Raw genomic sequence first — 25,661 nt, 5'->3', positions numbered from 1 at the left:
TCAAGTCCTGTTAGAGTTTTATAGGTTTCTATGAGATACCCCCTCACTCTTCTGAACTCCAGAGAATATAATCCTAACCGACTCAATCTATCCTCATACGTCAGTCCCGCCATCCCAGGAATCTGTCTGGTAAACCGTCACTGCACTCCCTCCATAGCAAGAACATCCTTCCTCAGATAAGGAGACCAAAACTGCACACAATATTCCAGGTGTGGCCTCACTAAGGCCTTGTATAATTGCAGCAAGACATCCCTGCTCCTGTACTCGAATCCTCTCGCTATGAAGGCCAACATACCATTTGCCTTTTTAACCGCCTGTTGCACCTGCATGCTTACCTTCAGCGACTTGTGTATGAGAACACCCAGGTCTTGCTGCATATTCCCCTCTCTCAGTTTATAGCCGTTCAGATAATAATCTGCCTTCCTGTTTTTGCTACCAAAGTGGATAACCTCACATTTGTGCACATTATACTGCATCTGCCATGCATTGGCCCACTCATTCAATTTGTCCAAATCACCCTGAAGCCTCTCTGCATCCTCCTCACAACTCACCTCCCACCCAGTTTTGTGTCATCTGCAAATTTGGAGATATTACATTTAGGTCCCTCATCTAGATCATTAATATATATTGTGAATAGCTGGGGTCCTAGCACCGATCCCTGCGGTACCCCACTGGTCACTGCCTGCCATTCGGAAAAAGACATGTTTATTCCTACCCTTTGTTTCCTGTCTGCCAACCATTTCTCTATCCATCGCAATACATTACCCCCAATCCCGTGCACTTTAATTTTACATGCTAATCTCTTATGTGGGACTTTGTTGAAAGCCTTCTGAAAGTCCAAATAAACCACATCCACTGGCTGTCCCTCATCAACTCTACTCGTTACATCCTCGAAGAATTCTAGTAGATTTGTCAAGCATGATTTCCCCTTCGTAAACCCATGCTGACTCTGTCCGATTCTAGCACTGTTCTCTAAGTGCTCTGCTATAAAATCTTTGATAATGGATTCTAGAATTTTACCCACTACCGACATCAGGTTGACTGGTCTATAATTCCCTGTTTTGTCTCTACCTCCCTTTTTAAATAGTGGGGTTACATTAGCTACCCTCCAATCTGTAGGGACTGTTCCAGAGTCTGTAGAATCTTGGAAGATGACCACCAATGCATTCACTATTTCTAGGGCCACTTCCTTAAGTAGTCTGGGATGTAGAATATCAGGCCCTGGGAATTTATCAGCCTTCAATCCCAACAATTTCCCCAACACCGTTTCTCTACTCATACTGATTTCCTTCAGTTCCTCCCTCGCACTAAACCCTGTGTTACCCAACATTTCTGGTATGATATTTGTGTCCTCCTTCGTGAAGACAGAACCAAAGTATGCATTTAGTTGGTCAGCCATTTCTTTGTGCCCCATAATAAATTCCTCTGTTTCGGACTGTAAGGGACCTACATTTGTGTTCACCAATCGTTTTCTCTTCACATACCTATAGAAACTTTTACAGTCAGTTTTTATGTTCCCTACTGGCCAAGAGAGTGTGGGAAAATGGCGCACTGACACGGAACACAAAAGTCCGAGTGTATCAGGCCTGTGTCCTCAGTACCTTGCTCTACGGCAGCGAGGCCTGGACAACGTATGTCAGCCAAGAGCGACATCTCAATTCATTCCATCTTCGCTGCCTCCGGAGAATACTTGGCATCAGGTGGCAGGACCGTATCTCCAACACAGAAGTCCTCGAGGCGGCCAACGTCCCCAGCTTGTACACACTACTGAGTCAGCGGCGCTTGAGATGGCTTGGCCATGTGAGCCGCATGGAAGATGGCAGGATCCCCAAAGACACATTGTACAGCGAGCTCGCCACTGGTATCAGACCCACCGGCCGTCCATGTCTCCGCTATAAAGACGTCTGCAAACGCGACATGAAATCCTGTGACATTGATCACAAGTCGTGGGAGTCAGTTGCCAGCGTTCGCCAGAGCTGGCGGGCAGCCATAAAGACAGGGCTAAAATGTGGCGAGTCGAAGAGACTTAATAGTTGGCAGGAGAAAAGACAGAGGCGCAAGGGGAGAGCCAACTGTGCAACAGCCCCAACAAACAAATTTCTCTGCAGCACCTGTGGAAAAGCCTGTCACTCTAGAATTGGCCTTTATAGCCACTCCAGGCGCTGCTTCACAAACCACTGACCACCTCCAGGCGCGTATCCATTGTCTCTCGAGAAAAGGAGGCCCAAAAGAAAAAGAAAAGAAAACAAGCTTACTCTCGTACCCTTCTTAATCAATCCCTTGGTCCTCTTTTGCTGAATTCTAAACTGTTCCCAATCCTCAGGTCTGTTGTTTTTTCTGGCAAATTTGTATGCCTCTTCCTTGGATCTAATGTTATCTCTAATTTCCCTTGTAAGCCATGGTTTGGCTACCTTTTCCGTTTTACTTTTGCACCAGACAGGGATAAACAATTGTTGCAGTTCATCCATGCGCTCTTTGAATGTTTGCCATTGCCTATCCACCGTCATCCCTTTAAGTAACATTTCCCAATCCATCATCGCCAACTCGTGCCTCATACCTTCGTAGTTTCCTTTATTAACATTCATGACCCTAGTGTCAGCATCAACTGCGTCACTCTCCATCTTGATGAAGAATTCTATTATGTCATGGTCGCTCATCCCCAAGGGGTCTCGCACAACTAGATTGTCAATTATTCCTCTCATTACACAATACCCAGTCTAGGATCGCCTGTTCTCTCGTTAGTTCCTCAATGTATTGGTCCAGAAAACCATCCCGTATATACTCCATGAATTCCTCCTCTACGGTATTATGACTAATTTGATTTGCCAAATCTATATGCAGATTAAATTCACCCATAATTACAGATGTTCCTTTATTGTATGCATCTCTAATTTCCTGTTTAATACCAGATGCAAAGGTGTGCTGCTGCTTGCGAGACACCACCAAAGTCTGCTGCTGATCAATAAAACAAGCCAGGAGTGAAGATGTTCAAGGCCAAAGTGACTTTGACAGCTGCTGGTAGGACATGGTGATCAGTGCTTTGATGTGTGAGGTCTTTCTCAATGAGAGCATAAGTTTCAGTGACCATCTGCCTAGATAGGTGCAGTCTCCTGCAGCACTAATTCTCTAACATGTACAGGTAGCTTCTTCTTTGGCAGGATAGTCAATGTTGAAGTTATGGCCTCCATTGCTTTCCTGCTCCTCATTCCTCTCCTCTGCCCTTCTTATTTCCAGGGTTCTGCATCTGCACCATAGGATCTTGACATTCATCACTTCTCGATTCTTCCTCAGAGTACCTTAATCCCACGTCCACATGTTGCCTTGCTTGCGGTCAACTGCACTAACAAAGCTATCCGTATCCCCTTCTTATGGCCCCACGATCCCTGGAGGGGCACAACCCCCTCCACTGCCTGAGCACACACAGACCACTAGCTCCACTAATTCTGCTCACCCAGTGGCACCTCTCAGCTATGCACTCTTTTATGGGCCCACCTGATTGAATGGCATGCCCATGACTGGCTACCCACTGTGTTGTCACCTCCTTTCACTTGGACTGTTTTATGATCCACCCTGTGCACCCCCACAAAAATTCCAGACTGGCCACTGATGAGCTGACAACAAGCTCGCTAACAAAATCAACTGGCCTATTATCTGAATCGGGTGGGTTGCTGGGTTTTACCTTCCCCTCCACCCCCTGTCTGGAACATAATTGCCAGCATTCAGAATGGCGACAGCAAACTGGCGCGACGACTGGTGGCGCTAATTCTCCCATATGCCTACCTCCATACTAACTCCCATCTGGGAGTGAAAATCCTGTTTAAAGTGTGTGGTATGGCCTAAATGCAGTCAAATATTACCATGCAAACTAGAGGCAATTTAAATTCGTGATATTTTTGGATTTTTGATTTTTTTTCAATGAACAGAAATAACTTTGGGATTGAATTATTCTTATGGCTTGTGTTTTAAAAAAAATAGAATTTGCACAGGTTTAAAAAGAAAGGTAACTGTCAAACTGCAGTGAAGTCAAACGATTGGGGGATGTTGCATTTCAGTCTATTCCAAATTGATGAAGCATAGATCTCTTGTTTCACCCAAAACCCATTAGCCAGGATGACGGGAGACATCTTGGATGGGCAACAAATGTTCATACCCATTCTGGTGGGGATGAATCTATTCATGCAGGCATGGCGTAGGTGTTTTGCAGAGAATATACTTGTGGGCAAGGAGGTTAGTTGGCCTACTGGTGAATCCCTGCTTGAGAAGGGGACAGAAAAACTTCCCTCCACCTCCTGTGGTCAGAATTAACACAAAAGAAGGGAAAAAACGATGTTCCTGAGCACTTATATTTTAATTTCAAAGTTGAATAGAGAGACAACACAAAAATGTTTGTGTTGAAAGGACAGGATGCGTGGTTTATTATTTTACCCTCTCAACATGAAAGGGCGTCTTTGTTACAAATATCACCAGCAGCTGTTGTCCAAAAAAACGAGGCCAAATTTACGATTTTAAATTGTTGAACTCAGTGTTGAGTCCGGAATCGCTTAATCGAAAGACGTGGTGCGGTTCCTCAAGCTTACTTTGAGCTTCATGGGAACAGTGCAGGAGGCTGAGAACAGAGAGTTCAGAGTGGAAGTGGGGCAGAGAATTAAAATGACTCCAGTATGTTTAACAGCATGTTGCTTCAGTCTCAATCTTTTCCTCACATTTCTTACTAAACTCAGCAAAACCTCACTCCAGTCCCAAGAACATCACAATAACAATGAGGTAAATCAAAAAAGGATGGTGAAAACTGGAAACATTGCTTTCAGGTATGACATTTTGGAAGGTTTTGTCAGTTTTTCTGAAGCCTGAATTTTAAGTTAGAGACTATGTTAGTGTGACACACAAGAAGCTTGCACAGTGTATACACACACTGATCATCCAATCAAAACAAATATAATCTTGGAGAAGTTTCCTCTGAAAAGGAACGTGATTCTGGATCCCTGATCATGCCCTATCACTGCATTGCTGATCAATATGGCGTTGTCTATGCCCAATCTACCACCTTTTGATATGCATTCAGAGCCATCTTCGGTATCCCCATGTGGGCAAAAGTGGTTGTGACATTTCAAAGGCACAATGGTACGTTTCACAATCACAGATGACACAAGGAAAAAGGCCTTGCTTCTCCACTGTGGAGGTGAAGAATTAGAGGATCTCTTTGAGACACTTACACCTGAGCAGAATAACTATGACTCAGCAAAACATGTGCTGACAACCTACTTTACACCCAAGAAAAACACCATTTATGAAACCGTTGTATTCCGACGCACCAAGAAAGAAGCAAGTGAGACAACTGACCAATATTGCATGCAAATGAGGCAGTTAGCAACCAAATGTGATTTCAGTGATGTTGAACATGTCAAACGGGAAATTAAAGCACAAATAATTAAAGGCTGTGTCTCTAATCAACTACACCAAAAAGCACTCGAGAAAGACAGAAAGCTGTCAGAGCTGTTGGAGTTAGCAAGATCACTATGGCTCTCAAAGTCCAGAGCTACTGAAGTTGAGGCTGCTAACAGTAATTATCACACTCCAAGTTCAACTACTGTGAACACTGTTCATCGATCATGTGCCAGGAAACCACCTGCAAAGCAATAATAGCCATCTCACAAACAGCGCTGTGACTTGTCCAAAGAATGTTTCCACTGTGCAGTGCTTATCCATGCCAGGCAGTGTCCTGCTACTGGTACACAGTGTAAAGCCTGTGGAAAGCCCAACCACTTTGCTTGTATTTGTTGCTCATCAGCAAAACAACTAACACGACCAATACCAACAGAAGGGTGCCACATATGCATACCACAGCAAAAGGGCGAGAGAATGTCGCCAATGTAGGGGTGGATGACCCTGAACATACTTTTGAGCTCTCTCTCAGCCACAGCAAACAGCCAGGTGCAACAGTGGCTGTTGGCTGTTCGGATGTGGATGCTCTGTTAGACACAGGAGCATCTGTCAATGTCATGGGAGACAAAACATTCAACAAACTTCAGCATTGCCCCATTATCTGCAAACCACGGAATATGAAAATTTTGCCTTACAGCAGTGACAAACCGCTGAAAATTCTCAGAAGTTGAAATGCCACTAGACACTGGAATGAAAGTTGTATTCCAAGTCATATCTGCAGAATGTGAGATGCTTATTAGTTTCCACACAGCAACAGATCTGCACATGATTGCAGTCACATTCGCGATTCCTTCGCTTAACAAAAACATTCACAAACTGTATGCTGATCACTTCACTGGTATTGGCAAGCTGAAAGCTGTTACATGCAATCTGCATTTCGACCCTAATGTGCTCTGAGTCACGCATCAATGGCACTGAATACTATTTCATGTCAGGAAACAGACAGAGAAGGAACTTCAATGTCGACTTGACCTTGAGATTATTGAGAAATTTGGGAATGAGCCTACCCCCTTGGTCTCACTTGTACAAGTCATCGAGAAAGCCAAGAGTAAGATATGCGATCACCAAACCAAGCCATACAAAGAGAAAGACACTTGACACCGACAATCGATGATATCATAGAGAAAGTGAACAGTACTAAACACTTTGCTAAACTTGACCTCAATGCAGGATACCATCAAACTGAGATTGCATGGATAAGCGTGCAACTCCTCAAGGAAAGCCAAAAAGAGAGAGGAATTTCAACAAACATTATCTGACATCTTCACTGAAAAACTCATTCCAAGTGAACCTTGTATAATGAAACACCCTCCATGCAGGCTTGGGGGATGATCCCTCCTTTGTGGGCAATCTATAGTCCACAGAAGATGTCTGCCAGATAAACCTCCACCACCATGGCCCCCTGCCCCTCACCCTGGACTTCATGCCCACCCTCTCACCCAACTTGCCGAGGCCTTTCAGACTGGCCCCGGCAAACCCGTCTCACTTAGCTGAGGTCCAGGGTTGCAGCACTGGGCCTGGGTCCTAGCCCTCCTCTGTACCAGTAGTGGCCACCGCTCCCAGTGGTGATGCCAACACTGCTGAGCTGCCAGTCCTATGATTGGCTGGCTCTTGGAGGCGAGATCCCCATCTTTAAAGGGATGGGGATCCCGACACCAGAAATATTGTCTCCGGAACAACAGAAGATTACCCCCAAGGTGAGGGGGGTGGGGGCGGTGGAGGGTGCAAAAAAAGCCGAGGCGGGCGTCGTCCCACCTTTTTGCCTGGCACCGGGAGCCCTACTTCCACAAAATCCAGCCCTATATGTGCAATAGCAAGCAATGCTCTTGGTGTAAGGAAAGGTAATGATGCCGACTGGTTCAAAGCTCATGAAGCTGATTTAGCTACAATGATTGAAGCAAAGAGGAAGGCAAAAATGAAGTATTTGGACACCCCAAGCAATGCAAATAAACTGTTTATGAGGGAAGAGTCCCAAAACTTCCAGCAAGAATGTCGTAGACATAAGAGAGAATACTGGCTTGATCTCAGTTAATGCATCCAGACGCACTGAAAATGGTGATGGACATGAATTATCTGCTGGACTTAAAGAGGCGATGGGCCCTGTTGTCACCAGATCTGCTCCGCTCTGCACTACTATGGGAGAAATGATCACTTCCAAAGAAAGAATTATGAACCATTGGGTAGAGCACTATCTGGATCAGTACAACAGGCAAAACGCAATAAGTGAAGAAGCATTGTGCTTTTTTAACCAACCAGTTAAAGATGAACTAGATGTGCCCCCCTTTCCCCCCTTACCATGGAAGATGTTACAGCGGCACTAAAAAAAGTAATCTGGCAAAGCACCTGGTGCTGATGGATTCCCAACAGAACTCTATAAGCCGGGAGTCCCTAGTCTGCAACATGAACTGTTCTTGCTGATCATCAGTATGTGGAAAAAGGAATTTCCCCAGGAAATGAGAGATGCCCAAATCATAACCATTACAAGTACAAAGGTGACAAGTCAGATTGTAACAACTACCGCTGCATTTCACTATTGTGTGTAGTGCTAAAGATCTTTGCCCGGGCAGTGCACAGTCGAACAATGTAGGCAAAATCTGCTACCTGGGGTCAACTGTCTCAAGTGAAATGAAGCTTGATGAGGAGATACCAGCTCGTATGGTAGTGCTTGCAGCGACATTTGGAAAACTTCAGGCAAGAGCCTGAGAAAACCTCAAACTCACAATTGCCACACAACTAAGAATCTGTAATGCCCGCATATTAATTAAACTGCTGTATGACGCTGAAACTTGGACTACATATCAGAAGCAGGAATGCAGATTGAATTGATTTCATATGCATTGCTTGAGAAAAATCCTTGGGATCCATTGGCAGTACTGCAGCTTTCTAATTCAGAAGGTATCATGGCAACACTCAAGCGACATCGACAACAATGTGTTAGAATGTAGGACCATTTGTTAGAATGGATGATTCAAAAGATGAACTGTATGGAAAGATGGACGGTGCTAGTAGATCCATTGGGCAGCCAAAGCTAAAATACAAGGAATCATGCAAACGAGACATGATTTCTTACTAGATTGACGGAAACAGGTGGGAAGAGTCGAAATATGACCAAAGAATTGGGCATTGAAGTTTCCAGAAATTTGAAGAACTATGTCTTCAGATTGCCACAGAAAAGTGCCATTGTGGGAAGGAGCATGCGGCACTAGCCCCTGCATCAATGAATGATGATCTACGATGCCCCCTTTGCAACTGGCAATACCTTGCTTGAATTGAACTGTGCTCCCACCTGAAGACTCACAACATATGAGCAGTAGATGTGAATCATCGGTAACAATGCAAAGCCAAAGAGACAGAGCATTCTGCTTGAATGCTGCCTGAATCTGAGTGGTCAAAGAATGGTCCCATAGGGGATGGCAGTCCTTTTACTGAGATGTCTGATTGTGGGTTGGAGGAGATTGACATATGTAGCTTAGTTCAGTGGTGACTTGGTGGTGGATTGTGGGATGGTTCAAAGTGTGAGGAAACTCAGAAGGCATTTAATTGGCACACTAGAAACAGAAATGCCTTCTACCCAAATTTCCTCACTTAAAAAAATACGGCTCCTTAAACAGGGAATACATCAAAACCAGCAGGGAAGATCACTCTCATAGTCTGTGCATCTAACCAAATTTACACAAATTTTATTAACAGCTACTTGTTTTTAACTAAAATGAAAATATTTTCTCTCAGCATTATATATTATGTAACGATTATAGTCATCTTATGTAAAATGCTTTTTTTCAGGGAACAAATAGATTCAGAGTGCCATCTATTGGAAGTCACACAGAGAAAAATGCTGGATTGGAGATGAATGCAACTATGTGTGTATGTGTATTGAATTTGAAAGCAATGTAGAGGGGCATCTGTTGTTCACGGCATTTCTCCTGTATCTGACGAAGGGAGAACAGCATGTCAATGGTCTATCTCTCTGCACGAAAGCCACACTGTGCCTCAGGGTAGACGCGCTCGGCCAGCTTCTGGAGCCTGTTCAGAGCGACTCGAGCAAAGACTTTCCCCACTATGCTGAGCAGGGAGATTCCACGGTAGTTGTTGCAGTCACCGCGGTCACCTTTGTTTTTATAGAGGGTGATGATATTGGCATCGCGCATGTCCTGGGGTACTGCTCCCTCGTCCCAGCACAGGCATAGCAGTTCATGTAGTGCTGAGAGTATAGCAGGCTTGGCACTCTTGATTATTTCAGGGGTAATGCTGTCCTTCCCAGGGGCTTTTCCGCTGGCTAGAGAATCAATGGCATCACTGAGTTCCGATTTGGTTGGCTGTATGTCCAGCTCATCCATGACTGGTAGAGGCTGGGCTGCATTGAGGGCAGTCTCAGTGACAGCATTCTCCCTGGAGTACAGTTCTAGGTAGTGCTCAACCCAGCGGTCCATCTGTTTGCGTTGGTCAGTGATTATGTCCCCCGATTTAGATTTGAGGGGGGCGATCTTCTTGATGGTTGGCCCAAGAGCTCTCTTCATGCCATCATACATTCCTCTGATGTTTCCGGTGTCTGAGGCCAGCTGAATATGACTGCATAGGTGTTGCCAGTAGTCGTTTGCGCAACGCCTAGCTGTTCTTTGTGCAGTACTTCTGGCTGCTTTAAGTGCTGCGGATGTTAAATTGCTGGGGGCTTTCTTGTAGTTCAACAGTGCAATGCGCTTAGCGGCTATGACAGGTTCCAGCTCTTCATTATGAGATTGAAACCAGTCTGCATTTCTCTTCGCACTTTTGCCGTAGGTGGTCAAAGCTGAGGCACAGTGTGGCTTTCGTGCAGAGAGATCGACCATTGACATGCTGTTCTCCCTTCGTCAGATACAGGAGAAATGCCGTGAACAACAGATGCCCCTCTACATTGCTTTCATTGATCTCACCAAAGCCTTTGACCTCGTCAGCAGACGTGGTCTCTTCAGACTACTAGAAAAGATCGGATGTCCACCAAAGCTACTAAGTATCATCACCTCATTCCATGACAATATGAAAGGCACAATTCAACATGGTGGCTCCTCATCAGAGCCCTTTCCTATCCTGAGTGGTGTGAAACAGGGCTGTGTTCTCGCACCCACACTTTTTGGGATTTTCTTCTCCCTGCTGCTTTCACATGCGTTCAAATCCTCTGAAGAAGGAATTTTCCTCCACACAAGATCAGGGGGCAGGTTGTTCAACCTTGCCCGTCTAAGAGCGAAGTCCAAAGTACGGAAAGTCCTCATCAGAGAACTCCTCTTTGCTGACGATGCTGCTTTAACATCTCACACTGAAGAGTGCCTGCAGAGTCTCATCGACAGGTTTGCGGCTGCCTGCAATGAAATTGGCCTAACCAGCAGCCTCAAGAAAACGAACATCATGGGGCAGGACGTCAGAAATGCTCCATCCATCAATATTGGCGACCACGCTCTGGAAGTGGTTCAAGAGTTCACCTACCTAGGCTCAACTACCACCAGTAACCTGTCTCTAGATGCAGAAATCAACAAGCGCATGGGTAAGGCTTCCACTGCTATGTCCAGACTGGCCAAGAGAGTGTGGGAAAATGGCGCACTGACACGGAACACAAAAGTCCGAGTGTATCAGGCCTGTGTCCTCAGTACCTTGCTCTACGGCAGCGAGGCCTGGACAACGTATGCCAGCCAAGAGCGACGTCTCAATTCATTCCATCTTCGCTGCCTTCGGAGAATACTTGGCATCAGGTGGCAGGACTATATCTCCAACACAGAAGTCCTTGAAGCGGCCAACACCCCCAGCTTATACACACTACTGAGTCAGCGGCGCTTGAGATGGCTTGGCCATGTGAGCCGCATGGAAGATGGCAGGATCCCCAAAGACACATTGTACAACGAGCTCGCCACTGGTATCAGACCCACCGGCCGTCCATGTCTCCGCTATAAAGACGTCTGCAAACGCGACATGAAATCCTGTGACATTGATCACAAGTCGTGGGAGTCAGTTGCCAGCATTCGCCAGAGCTGGCGGGCAGCCATAAAGACAGGGCTAAATTGTGGCGAGTCGAAGAGACTTAGTAGTTGGCAGGAAAAAAGACAGAGGCGCAAGGGGAGAGCCAACTGTGCAACAGCCCCGACAAACAAATTTCTCTGCAGCACCTGTGGAAGAGCCTGTCACTCCAGAATTGGCCTTTATAGCCATTCCAGGCGCTGCTTCACAAACCACTGACCACCTCCAGGCGCTTATCCATTGTCTCTCGAGATAAGGAGGCCCAAAAGAAAGAAGAAGGAAAAAGTATTGAATTTATAAATGAATGCTGATTCCTTTAAAAGCAGAAATTAATGTTAAAGCTTGGATAATAGATTATTTTCCTGATGTGCTGTTGATATGCCAACTCCTTTATTTTATTAGATTACAGAGTATAATATTCAAGGATGATTATTGATTAATTTTGAGAAAGATCTGTGCACCATGCTATATGATCGAAGATGATGACAATGAGAGTTCTGCTTGAGATCAAAGGTGAACAGAAAGAGTTTCTGCCCAAGAATCCCCATGAAAGATTCACAAAAGAACTAACAAGTCATTCAGTCAGATGAATAGTTAGAATTAATGAAAAAATCACTCTGTAAAAAGCAGCCTGTTGCTTCAGTTACTCTTATGAAGATGCATTAGGTGATACTTCAGTTAGGAGATACTTTTATTGACTAAAGTGGAGATGAAAATTGGAAGAGATGTATAATGGTTGCTTGATTCATTATGCTCATTTCACGCCATCACCCAATTTCAAAATTACCCCCCCATTGTGTATTAATTTTACTCGGGTTCTTTGAAGTCTTTCAAACCCTTCATTAGCTATTTCAACATCATTCTGTATACATATTGCCTCTTTTTCCTTCCTCTGTACAATATATTTGTCTGCATTAAATTTCATCTGCCATTGTTCGATCTACTCACATATTTCATTCAGTTCATTATATAATTTATGAGCTGACTCCTTTGATTTCACTGCCCTACCAAGTTTGGTATCATTTGAAAATTTGACCAATTTTCATTGAGTTTCTGAATACAAGTTATTGATCTTAATTAGAAAAAGAACTTAGAGCAAAGCTAACTTCAAAACTATTTATTTGTTTACTTGCGCACAAAATCTAGGCTGACCTTTCAGTACGGTATTGAGGGAGTGTTGCATTGTTGGAGATGCTGTCTTTCAGATGAGATGTTACTCACTTAAATGCATGTGAAAGATTCCATTGCACTATTCGAAGAAACGCAGGGGAATTCCCTCCAGTGTCCTGGCCAATATTTATTCCTCAATCAACATCACTAAAAAAAATAGATTTTCTGGTAATTATCACATTGCTGTTTGTGGAACCTTTCTGTGTGTAAATTGGTTGCCACATTTCCTACATTCAAACAATAGACTTCAAAACTACTTCATTCATTATCAAATGCTCATAGAAGCATAGATTTATACAGCATGGAAGAAGACCATTCAGCCCACTGAGTTTGCCCTGGCTCTTTCAAAGAACAATCCACTTAGTCCTACTCCTTGTGCTGATATTTTGCCATGGAGGTGGGAAACAGGATTTGGGATTGTTTTTGGGCCAGGAACCCAGCTCTGGTGGGAAACTGATTAAAGTCATGATTTTCACGGGAGTAAAGCCTTAATTGATATGGAGATAGGTTCCCTGTCCAATTGTAGCCAGTAGAGTTGAGAATGGAGGTGGGTCAGATGAAATGGGGGACTGATTTAGGTTCCCCATGGCAGCCATCACCGTGGTTGCTGGTTGTCCATAGGCTGAAACCTGCTGATTGTGCCAAAGCCTTCCACAACATTAGAGGAAAGCGAGATATACATGAGAGCCGGAAGCCTGGAACCCAGGGCACTGCTGCCCCTCCCTTCATCGTTGGGGACCTGGATCAAATTTTGGAGGCCGTGAGGGAGAGGATGCAGGTCCTCTTCTTGGAGGGTGGCAGAAGGAGGCCACCAGCTGACTCTAAGGAGGCCTGGGTTCAGATTACTACCGCCGTCAGTGGCAGATGTGAGAAAGGAAAAACCTAATTTAGGTAAAATAACCTCATGTGTTCTTGCAAGGTGTGTGCCACCCGCAACCCTCTGGACAGGTCTCAGGGCTTGCACCCTCCAACAGACACACCACCTCAGGACCCTTAGAATGTATGCTGGGAGGGATGTCTGCCCAGGACACCTACTCACCTCTCAGAATGGCTCACAACCATAGTGTTGCTGAGGACCTGAGAAATGCTGCTCCTAATGGATAGGGGCAGATGACATTGGAAACAACAGTGCCTTATCACGCTTTCTTTTGTCCTTGCATGAGAAATGGGCACACAATGTCAGAAAGAGGGCCCAGACGGGAGGAGGGGTGCCATTCTTCTATCGCATCACCCCCTGGAGCAGGCTGCGATGGAGATATCCAGCATAGTGGAAGAGGAGGTAGTCCGGCCTGGTGCGTCAGGAGCTCATGGTGGACCTGGTGATTACAGAGGGCAAAGTAGTCATGAAGGGTATGTAGTGCACTCCACCCTGCCCAATAGCGTGTCGCACACTGAGTTACATTGGGGAGCCTGAGCACTGTAGTGGTTTCTACTTTTCTGGGGTAGCTGTCATCATCTCTTCTTGTGTCTCGCAGAGGTGCAGATATACACCCAATGCATCCTCTACCCCTCCTTTTGCGGGTGTAGAGGACTAAGAAGGAGATGAAGAAGGACCATCAAACCTTACAAGTACACAGTACACCAGCACAGATACACTATCCTCAGGGGCTGGTGGTGCAGAGATCTTTCCAGGGAATGCCAGCTGCGCCCCAGCTGCTGTCCCTCACTAGGCATCTACAGTATCCGGCAACGGGTGAGGATGTCACCAAGGAGGATGAGGGTGCCACTCCTCATGGGGTGGCCTGTCTGATTGAGGGACCATCTGTGCAACAGGGCCAATTGATAGAGGCTGCTGCGGCAATGCTGCAGGTGCAGCAGCCTCTGGAAATGTCCCCCCCCCCACCCCCCCCCACCTCCCAGCCACAAGAGGCCACCTCCATGACGGGGATGACTGCCGCTTGCATCTCAGCTACAAGCCGAGACAAATGAGAAGGCTGCCTCTAACTCCTCCAAGACCACAATGGGAGTACGGCGTAGGAGTGGCCAATGGTGAAGGCCATCACACAACATGGAGCACTAAGTAGGTCACTGGAGTGTGCTCTTACTCTCTCTGTCTACTGTGTTCCTCTCTGCACTGAACAAACGATGACGCTTTAAGCCAGACGTCTGGGACTCCTTTTTTTGCTGCCATGACAGGAAAAGTGGTAGAAAGTGGTGAAAGAGATAACGGGATCCTCCACAGTGAGGGCAAAGCCTCTGGGCAGATGTGCTTCCTTCATTGGCGGTAAGTGATTGGATGTTCCAGGCTGCATCTTCCATGCATGTGTGAACACAGATATCTCAGACTCTCTTCTTGCCATGCTCCTCAACCTGGGTCAGAGGGGCTCAGTTGAAATGTTCCTGAATCAGGAGATCACTCACATTCATAGCATCCTTATATGCCCTTCTCATCTGAGCTGTCCCCGGCCATCTCATTCTGCAGCAGGGGCACCTCTCTGTTCAGTGTCATCTCCCTCTGCCTCCACTTCCTCCTCCTGTCTCACTTCCTGCTCCTCCCCAACGAACTGTCTCCTTCCAGGGCCTCACCATCCTCAAGGTCCACACTTGTCTGGAGGACCACATTATGCAGAACGCAGCAGACCACCACAATGACCAAGACCCTTTCAGGAGGACATTGGAGGGCATGACCCAACTGGACTAGGCACTGGAAACACATTTTGAGAAGGCCGAATGCCTGCTCAATGGTCGTTCTCGTGAGCAGCTGACATCGGTTGTATCGTCTCTGTGCCTCTGTCTGGGGCTTTTGTAGAGGGGTATGTAGCCATGACTTCAAGGGATATCCCCTTTCCTCTAGGATTCATCCATGCACTTTGGGGGTTGGAATGAAGATCTGAGGCAGCCTGGACTGGCAGAGGATGAAGGAATCATGGCAGATGCCAGAAAAGTGAGCATAGCATGGAGGAAGCAAAAACAAGAAATGCTGGATTCACTCAGCAGGTCTGGCAGCATCTGTAGAAAGAGAAGCAGAGTTAACGTTTCGGGTCAGTGACCCTTCTTCGGAACTGGGAGCATGGAGGAAGCTCTTGTTGTGGTTGCAGACCAGTTGGACATTGAGGGAGTGGAAGCCCTTCTTGTTGTTGAATCAGATTTGGTGGCCACTGGGTGTCTGGATGGGCACATGGGTGTAATCAATGATGCCCTGCACCTGGGGAAACAAGCGATGACAGTGAAAGTCAATGTCCTCTGTCCCTGCAAAGCCATGTCTGTTGTGAAATGAATGCACTATCCAACCCAGGGCAAATAGGGCATCAGTGACCTGTCGGATGCAGTGATGTGCTGCCATTTGTGGGATGCCGTTAAGCTCTGTAGCTGATCCTTGGAAGGAGCCAGAAGCGAAGAAGTTCAAGACCACAGTGAGTTTGACAGCTACTTGCAGGATATGGCGACCAGTGCTGCAAGGTGCGAGGTCTTCAGCAATCGGTCTCAAATGTCTGTGACCATCTGCCTGGAGAGTTGTAGTCTCCTGTGGCACTGTGTCTTGGTCATCTTCAGGTAGCTCCGTCTTCGGTAGTAGAACCTGTGTTGAAGGTATGGCCTCGGTGTCTTTCTAGTGCCTCACACCACTCCTGTGCCCTCCTCCTGTTCGGGGTTCCAGCCTTCCTGTGGACGGTGTTGTCCTTAATTGCCACTGAGCTGAAAATCAGACAGTCGAAGTCCCATTGCCTGCTGCAGCCTTCCTTTTGGACAGGTGGTGATTAGCAGCCTTGCCACCTGCTCTTCAGCCCTTGTGATACCGCAGGGGTTACGACCCTGTTCAATGCCCGAGCGTTGAGTGCTCACTCAAGTGCCATTTGCCACTCAAGTGGTTGAGTGTGGCATCAAGGAGCCCTAGCAAAACCGGAGTCGATGGGAATGAGGGGAAAACTCTCGACTCATTGGAGTCATACTTAGCACATGGGAAGATAGTTGTGCTGGTTTGAGGTCAATCATCTCAGTCCCAGGACATCACTGCAGGTGTTCCTCAGGGTAGTGTCCTGGGCCCAACCATCTTCAGCTGCTCTATCAATGATCTTCCCTCCATCATAAGGTCAGAAGTGGTGATATTACTGATGATTGCACAATGTTCAACACAAGTCGTGACTCCTCAGATACTGAAGCAGTCCGTGTCCAAAAGCAGCAAGACCTGAACAACATCCAGGTTTGGGCTAATAACTAGCAAGATACATTCATAGAATTACAGAATCATAGAACGTTTAAGGCACAGAAAGAGGCCACTTGGCCTAACGTGTCTGTGCCGGCCAAACGACGATCCACCTAACCTAATCCCACCTTCCAGCATTTGGTCCGTACCCCTGCAGATTACGTCACTTAAGGTGCATATCCAGATTCCTTTTGAATGAGTTGAGGGTCTCTGCCTCAACTACCCTTTCAGGCAGTGAGTTCCAGACCCCCACCACCCTCTGGGTGAAAAAGCTATTCCTCATCTCCCCTCTAATTTTTCTACCAATCACTTTAAATCAATGCCCCCTCATCACTAACCTCTCTGCTAAGGTGAAGAGACCCTTCACCTTCACTCTATTCAGGCCCCTCACAATTTTGTACATCTCAACCAAATCTCCCTTCAGCCTTCTCTGTTCCAAGGAAAACAACCCCAGCCTATCCAATCTTTCCTCAGAACTGCATTTTTCCAGTCCTGGCAACATCCTCGTAAATCTCCTTTGTATCTTCTCTAGTGCAATTACATTGTTTCTGTCATGAGGTGACCAGAACTGCACACAGTACTCAAGTTGTGGCCTAAACAATCAGTTTTACAGTTCCAGCATAACCAGTTTGGTTAGTTTGTTTCGACTGTACCGACTCAGTGTTTCCGTTTAAAAAAAAATTTAAATGTTTGTGCTTGGAGTGCTTTGTGCATTACAGTCAATTCATACCCTCTCTGTACTGATGCTTCGTCTTTCAGCACACCATTAACTGTGTTTGCCTTTGTTCCAGGACCTTCTGGTCAGTTATTCTCTGTGACCTTGGCTTATCAACACCTTCTCTTTTGTTATCTCTTGCCCCCCCACCCCCGCACCCCCGCTTTATTTCCTTAAAACCTTTTACATTTCTAATATTTGTCATTTCTGAAAAAGGGTCACTGACCTGAAATGTTAACTCTGCTTCTCTCTCCACAGATGCTGCCAGACCTGCTGAGTATTTCCAGCATTTCTTGTTTTTATTTCAGATTTCAAGCATCTGCAGTATTTTGCTTTTATTCCAGCATAACCTCCCTGCTCTTATATTCTAAGCCTCGACTAATAAAGGAAAGGGTTCCATATGCCTTTTTAACCACCTTATCGACCCATCCTGCTACCTTCAGGGATCTGTGGACATTCACTCCAAGGTCCCTCATTTCCTCTACACTTTTCAGTATTTTCCCATTTATTGTGTATTCCTTTGCCTTGTTTGACCTCCCCAAATGCATCACCTCACACTTCTCCAGGTTGAATTCCATTTGTCATTTTTCTGCCCATCTGACCAGACCATCAATAACTTCCTGCAGCCTGCAGCTATCCTCCTCGTTATCTACCACACGGCCAATCTTTGTGTCTTCTGTAAACTTCTTGATCATTCCCCCTACATTTACATCCAAAACATTAATATATACCACAAAAAGCAGGGGACCCAGTACTGAGCACTGTGGAATGCCACTGGAAACAGCCCTCCAGCAATTACCCTTTGTTTCCTGCCACGGAGCCAATTTTGTATCCACCATGCTGCATTTCCCTGGATCCCATGGGATTTTTTTTGTTTGTTTTGTTTAACCAGTCTGCCATGTGGAACCTTGTCAAAAGCCTTGCTAAAATTCATGTAAACCACACCAACTGCACTGCCCTCATCTATCTTCCTTGTTACTTCTTCAAAAAATTCTATCAAGATGGTCAAACAAGATCTTCCCTTAACAAATCCATGCTGACTATCCTTGATGAACCTATGCCTTTCTAAGTGACAGTTTATCCAATCCCTCAGAACAGATTACAATAATTCGCCCACTACTAATGTTAGACTGACTGGCTGTAATTATTTGGTCTATCCTTCACTCCCTTTTTAAACAAAGGTACAATGTCAGCAGTTCTCCAAGCCTCAGGCACAACACCTGTAACCAGTGAGGACTGGAAAATGATGGTCAGACCTTCTGCTATTTCCTCTCTTGCTTCTTTTAACAGCCTAAGGTACATTTCATCTGTCCCTGGTGTTTATCAACTTTCAAGGATGCAGGTCCCATCAATACTTCCTCTCTCCCTATGTTTATCACATCCAATAGTTCACACATCTCCTCTTTGACTAAAATATCTGCACCATCCCCCTCTTTTGTGAAGACAGACACAAAGTATTCATTAAGAACCATACCAACATCTTCCGCCCTATACAAAGGTTACATTTTGGTCTTCTATCATAAGAAGAACTATTAGCAGGAGTAGGCCTCCGGCCCCTCGAGCCTGCTCCACCATTCAATAAGATCATGGCTGATCTTTTCGTGGACTCAGATCCACTTACCCGCGCTCCCACCATACCCCTTAATTCCTTATTGTTCAAAAAGATATCTACCTTAGCTTTAAAGACGTTTACTGAATAAGCATCAACTACTTCACTGGGCAAGGAATCCCATAGATTAACAACCCTCTGGGTGAAGAAGTTCCGTCTTAATTCAGTCCTAAATCTGCTCCCTCTAATCTTGAGGCTATGCCCTCTTGTCCTAGCTTCACCTGCCAGTGGAAACATCCTCTCTACTTGTGTCTTACCTATTCCCTTCATGATTTTATATGTTTCTATAAGATCCCCCCTCATTCTTCTGAACTCCAATGAATATAATCCCAATCTACTCAGTCTCTCCTCATAAGCCAACCCCCTCAACTCCGGAATCAACCTAGTGAACCTCCTCTGCGCCCTCTCCAGTGCCAGTACATCCTTTCTCAAGTAAGGAGACCAAAACTGCACACAGTACTCCAGGTGCAGCCTCACCAGTACCTTATACAGCTGCAACATAACCTCTCTGCTTTTAAACTCAATCCCTTTAGCAATGAAGGACAAAATTCCATTTGCCTTCCTAATTACTTGCTGTACCTGCAGACCAACCTTCTGCGATTCATGCACAAGGACACCCAGGTCCCTCTGCATAGCAGCATGCTGCAACTTTTTACCATTCAAGTAATAATCCTTTTTACTGTTACTCCTACCGAAATGAATGACTTCACATTTATTAACATTGTATTCCATCTGCCAGACCTTTGCCCACTCACTCAATGTATCTATGTTCCTATGCAAAGTTTCACAGTCATCTGCACACTTTGCTCTGCCACACATCTTAGTGTCATCTGCAAACTTTGACATTCTACACGTGGTCCCCAACTCCAAATCATCTATATAAATTGTAAATAATTGGGGTCCCAACACCGATCCCTGAGGCACACCACTAGTGACTGATTGCCAACCAGAATAGCACTCATTTATCCCCACTCTCTGCTTCCTGTTAGTCAACCAATCCTCTATCCATGCTAATACTTTACCCCTAACGCCATGCATCCTGATCTTATGCAGCAGCCTCTTGTGCGGCACCTTGTCGAAGGCCTTTTGGAAATCTAGGTACACCACATCCACTGGGTCCCCATTGTCCACCTTGCTCGTAATGTCATCATAGAATCCCAAAAGATTTGTCAAGCATGACCTGCCCTTCATGAACCCATGCTGCGTCTGCCCAACGGGACAATTTCTATCGAGATGCCCTGCTATTTCTTCCTTGATAATAGATTCAAGCATCCTCCCCACTACAGAGGTTAAGCAAACCGGTCTATAATTCCCCATCTTTTGTCTATGGACCCTACTCTCTCCTTAGTTATCCTATTACTCTTAATGTATTGATTAAATTGTGCACTGCACAAATGCCAGGCAATGAAAATCTCAAACAGGAGAGAATCTAACCATATCCCCATGACATTCAACAGCATTACCATTGCTGAATACCCCACAAAAACAGAAAGGCAGATTATTATCTGAATGGCTATAAACTGAGAGAGGGGAATATGCAATGAGACCTGGGTGTTCTCGTATACCAGTTGCTGAAGGTAAGCATGCAGGTGCAACAGGCAATAAAAAGGCAAATGGTATGTTCGCCTTCATAGCAAGAGGATTCGAGTACAGGAGCAGGGATGTGTTGCTGCAATTATACAGGGCCTTGGTGAGGCCACATTTGGAATATTGTGTGCAGTTTTGGTCTCCTTATCTGATGAAGGATGTTCTTGCTATGGAGGGAGTGCAGCAAAGATTTACCAGACTGATACCTGGGATGGCAGGACTGACGTATGAGGCGACATTGAGTTGATTAGGATTATATTTGCTGGAGTTCAGAAGAGTGAAGGGGGAATCTCACAGAAACTTATAAAATTCTAACAGGACTTGACAGGGTAAATGCAGGAAGGATGATCCTGATGGTGGGGGAGTCCAGAACCAGGGGTCATAGTCTAAGGATATGGGGTAAACCTTTCAGGACTGAAATGAGGAAAAATTTCTTCACCCAGAGAGTGGTAAGCCTGTGGAATTCGCGACCACAGAAAGCAGTTGAGGCCAAAATATTGTATATTTTTAAGAAGGAGTTAGATATAGCTCTTGGGGTTGAAGGGCTCAAAGGATACGTGGGGAGAGCGGGAACAGGTTACTGAGTTGGATGATCAGCCGTGATCATAATGAATGGCTGAGAAGGCTCGAAGGGCCGAATGGCCTACTCCTGCTCCTATTTTCTATGTTTCTATGTGATCAACATCCTGGGGGTTACCGTTGACCAGAAACTGAACTGGACCAGCCATATAAAAACTGTGACTACAAGAGCAAGTCAGAGGCTGGAAATTCTGCAGCAAGTAACCCACCTCCTGACTCCCCAAAGACTGTCCACCATATACAAGGCACAAGTCAGGAGTGTGATGGAATACTCTCCACTTGGCTGGAGATGTGCAACTCCAACAACACTCAAGAAGCTCGGCACCATCCAGGACAAAGCAGCCCACACTCCATCCACCACCTTCAACATTCACTCCCTCCACCACTGATTCACAGTGGCAGCAGTGTGTACCATCTACAAGATGCACTGCAGCAACTCACCAAGGCTCCTTCAACAGCACCTTCCGAACCCACGACCTCTACCACCTTGAAGGACAAGGGCAGCAGATGCATGGGAACACCACCACCTGCAAGTTCTCTTCCAAGCCATACACGATCCTGACTTGGAACTAAATTGCCATCCCTTCACTGTCGCTGAGTCAAAATCCTGGAACTCCCTTCCTAACAGCACTGTTGGTGTACCTACACCCCATGGACCAAAAGTTCAAGATGGCAGCTCAGCACCATCTTCTCAAGGGCAATTAGGGATGGGCAATAAATGCTGGCCCAGCCAGCGACGCCCACATCCCATGAAAGAATTAAAAAAAAACTCTTCCTGCCACTTGCGCAACACCAAAAGCCCCTCCTTTTCAGAAGCCAAGTCCCCCTTTACCCCAATGATCCTTGTACAGGGCCAGGGTAATTCCGTTGGGTAGCCATGACCAGCTCCCCACTCCGTATCCACTTCCCTTCAAGTGGTCGGCAACGGACAGCACATGTAACCTGTGCGACCCCATCAAAATTTCAACCTCCACTTCTAACAAACTTTTCACGAGCTGCTTAAGTACTTAAATTGACCTCAATTGAGAGGTGGGCGTGTTCACTGTCCCCACCCTGGTGAAAATTGCCAGCACCAGGAACAACATCTCGAAACTGACATGCCAGCTGTGGCGGTATTTTCGGGCACCCCCGACCTCCTTTCCCAACCTTGGGTGGCCAATTTAAATTGTTAAAGACATAACTCCCAAAATTAAATAAATAAATTTCTAACGCCCCCTCCCCCCCCCCCCCCTCAGACTGCACAAAGTTTGAAGTTCAATCCTTCCCACCATCCCCTGCACCCATTCCGTGCATTTGACCCTGCCCTCCCCCCCGCCGCGCTGAAAATCTTAACTCCCACATGTGACATGAGGGAGTCTTTCAAACGTCAGTTGATTAGAATCCAGGACAGGCATGTTCCTGTGAGGAAGAAGGATAAGTTTGGCAAGTTTCAGGAACCTTGGATAACGAGGGATATTGTGAGCCTAGTCAAAAAGAAAAAGGAAGCATTTATAAGGGCTGGAAGGCTGGGAACAGATGAATCCTTTGAGGAATATAAAGAAAATAGGAAGGAAATTAAGCAAGGAGTCAGGAGGGCGAAAAGGGGTCATGAAAAGTCATTGGCAAACAGGATTAAGGAGAATCCCAAGCATTTTGTACGTATATAAAGAGCAAGAGGGTAACCAGGGAAAGGGTTGGCCCACTCAAGGCAGAGAAGGGAACCCATGTGTGGAACCAGAGGAAATGGGCGAAGTACTAAATGAGTACTTTGCATCAGTATTCACCAAAGAGAAGGACTTGGTGGATGATGAGTCCAGGGAAGGGAGTGTAGATAGTCTGGGTCATGTCGTTGTCAAAAAGGAGGAGGTGTTGGGCGTCTTGCAAAGCATTAAGGTAGATATGTCCCCAGGGCCTGATGGGATTTACCCCAGAATACTGAGGGAGGCAAGGGAAGAAATTGCTGGGGCCTTGACAGAAATCGTTGCATCCTCATTGGCTACAGGTGAGGTCCCAGAGGTTTGGAGAATAGCCAATGTTGTTCCTTTGTTTAAGAAGGGTAGCAAGGATAATCCAGGAACTTTTAGGCCGGTGAGCCTTATGTCAGTGGTAGGGAAATTATTAGAGAGGATTCTTCGGGACAGGATTTACTCCCATTTGGAAACAAATGAACTTATTAGCGAGAGGCAGCATGGTTTTGTGAAGGGGAGGTCATGTCTCACTAACTTGATTGAGTTTTTTGAGGAAGTGACGAAGATGATTGATGAAGGAAGGGCAGTGGATGTTGTCTATATGGACTTCAGTAAAGCCTTTGACAAGGTTCGTCATGGCAGACTGGTACAAAAGGTGAAGTCACACGGGATCAGAGGTGAGCTGACAAGATGGATACAGAACTGGCTCGGTCATAGAAGACAGAGGGTAGCAGTGGAAGAATGCTTTTCTGAATGGAGGGATGTGACTAGTAGTGTTCCGCAGGGATCAGTGCTGGGACCTTTGCTGTTTGTATTATATATAGATGATTTGGAGGAAAATGTAGTTGGTCTGATTAGTAAGTTTGCGGATGACACAAAGGTTGGTGGAGTTGTGGACAGTGATGAGGATTGTCAGAGGATACAGCAGGATATAGATCGGTTGGGGACTTGGGCGGAGAAATGGCAGATGGAGTTTAATCTGGACAAATGTGAGGTAATGCATTTTGGAAGATCTAATACAGGTGGGAAGTATACAGTAAATGGCAGAACCCTTAGGAGTATTGACAGGCAGAGAGATCTGGGCGTACAGGTCCACAGGTCACTGAAAGTGGCAACGCAGGTGGATAAGGTAGTCAAGAAGGTATACGGCATGCTTGCCTTCATCGGTTGGGGCATAGAGTATAAAAATTGGCATGTCATGCTGCAGCTGTACAGAACCTTAGTTAGGCCACACTTTGAATATTGCATGCAATTCTGGTTGCCACACTACCAGAAGGACGTGGAGGCTTTGGAGAGGGTACAGAAGAGGTTTACCAGGATGTTGCCTGGTCTGGAGGGCATTAGCTATGAGGAGAGGTTGTTCTCACTGGAACGACAGAGGTGAAGGGGCGACATGATAGAGGTTTACAAAGTTTTGAGCGGCATGGACAGAGTGGATAGTCAGAAGCTTTTTCCCATGGTGGAAGAGTCAGTTACTAGGGGACATAGGTTTAAGGTGCGAGGGGCAAAGTTTAGAGGGGATGTGCGAGGCAAGTTCTTTACACAGAGGGTGGTGAGTGCCTGGAACTTGCTGCTGGGGGAGGTGGTGGAAGCAGGTACGATAGCAACGTTTAAGAGGCATCTTGACAAATACATGAATAGGGTGGGAATAGAGGGATATGGTTCCCGGAAGTGCAGAAGGTTTTACTTTAGACAGATCGGCGCAGGCTTGGAGGGCTGAATGGCCTGTTCCTGTGATGTACTGTTCTTTGTTCCTCCCCTCTCCCCACCAGTGTCACGCCATCTTTCCCTGGACGGGGAATTGAAGGCATGGGAGTGCCAGCTGCCGCATCGAAGATCACGGCAGGCCCTCGAGATTGCAGGTAAGTCTATGTAAATTTATTCATTTGAATATTGTAATTGAGGTCCTATCGCCCAGCGGTGGGGGGAGCCACCACGGAGCCTCGCCGTTGCCGGGAGGATTGGGCTGGGCTCTCTTGACGTCAAGATTCGTGGTGGGCCTCTTCCGGACCCATTTTCAGGCCACCCCACCATGGAACCCGACATCGAGGGCATGTAAAATCCAGCCCCAATTGTTAAATCTTAAACCACATATAAAACACAAAACATCTCTAGAAATTGCTTGAGAAAGCAAGATTGAAACATCATGGGATGAAACAAAGGGGTCTGCAGACAGTGATAATCTGCAGCAAGCTTCACATATTAATGCCCTACGTCATTCAAGATAACCAAAATGAACTAATATCTCCTACATTCAAGTGGTACAGTCGCGCAGTGGTTAGCACTGCAGCCTCACAGCTCCAGCAACCTGGGTTTGATTCTGGGCACTGCCTGTGTGGAGTTTGCAAGTTCTCCCTGTGACTGTGTGGGTTTCCTCCGGGTGCCCCGGTTTCCTCCCACAGCCAAAGACTTGCAGGTTGATTAATAAATTAGCCATTATAAATTGCCCCCAGTATAGGTAGGGGAATTGATGGAAGGTGGGGATGTGGTAGGAATATGGGATTAATGTAGGATTAGTATAAATGGGTGGTTGATGGTTGGCACAGACTCAATCAGCCGAAGGGCATGTTTCAGTGCTGTATCTCTAAATAAACAAAATAAATATTAATCAACCGGAGTGTTCCAGAAATCTATTAGCTGTTGCCTTAATTTGTCAAAGAGATCCATACAGTCAACAACAATAATTTGCATTTCTGTATAGAGCGACAATATATAATTGAATTCAATCAAAATAAAAATTGGGAGAGCAAAAGGGCCTTTTGACTCGAT

Source organism: Heterodontus francisci, chromosome 7 (assembly GCF_036365525.1).
Source record: "Heterodontus francisci isolate sHetFra1 chromosome 7, sHetFra1.hap1, whole genome shotgun sequence".
Taxonomy (NCBI): Eukaryota; Metazoa; Chordata; class Chondrichthyes; order Heterodontiformes; family Heterodontidae; genus Heterodontus; species Heterodontus francisci.
Note: the sequence above shows the minus strand (reverse complement) of the source record.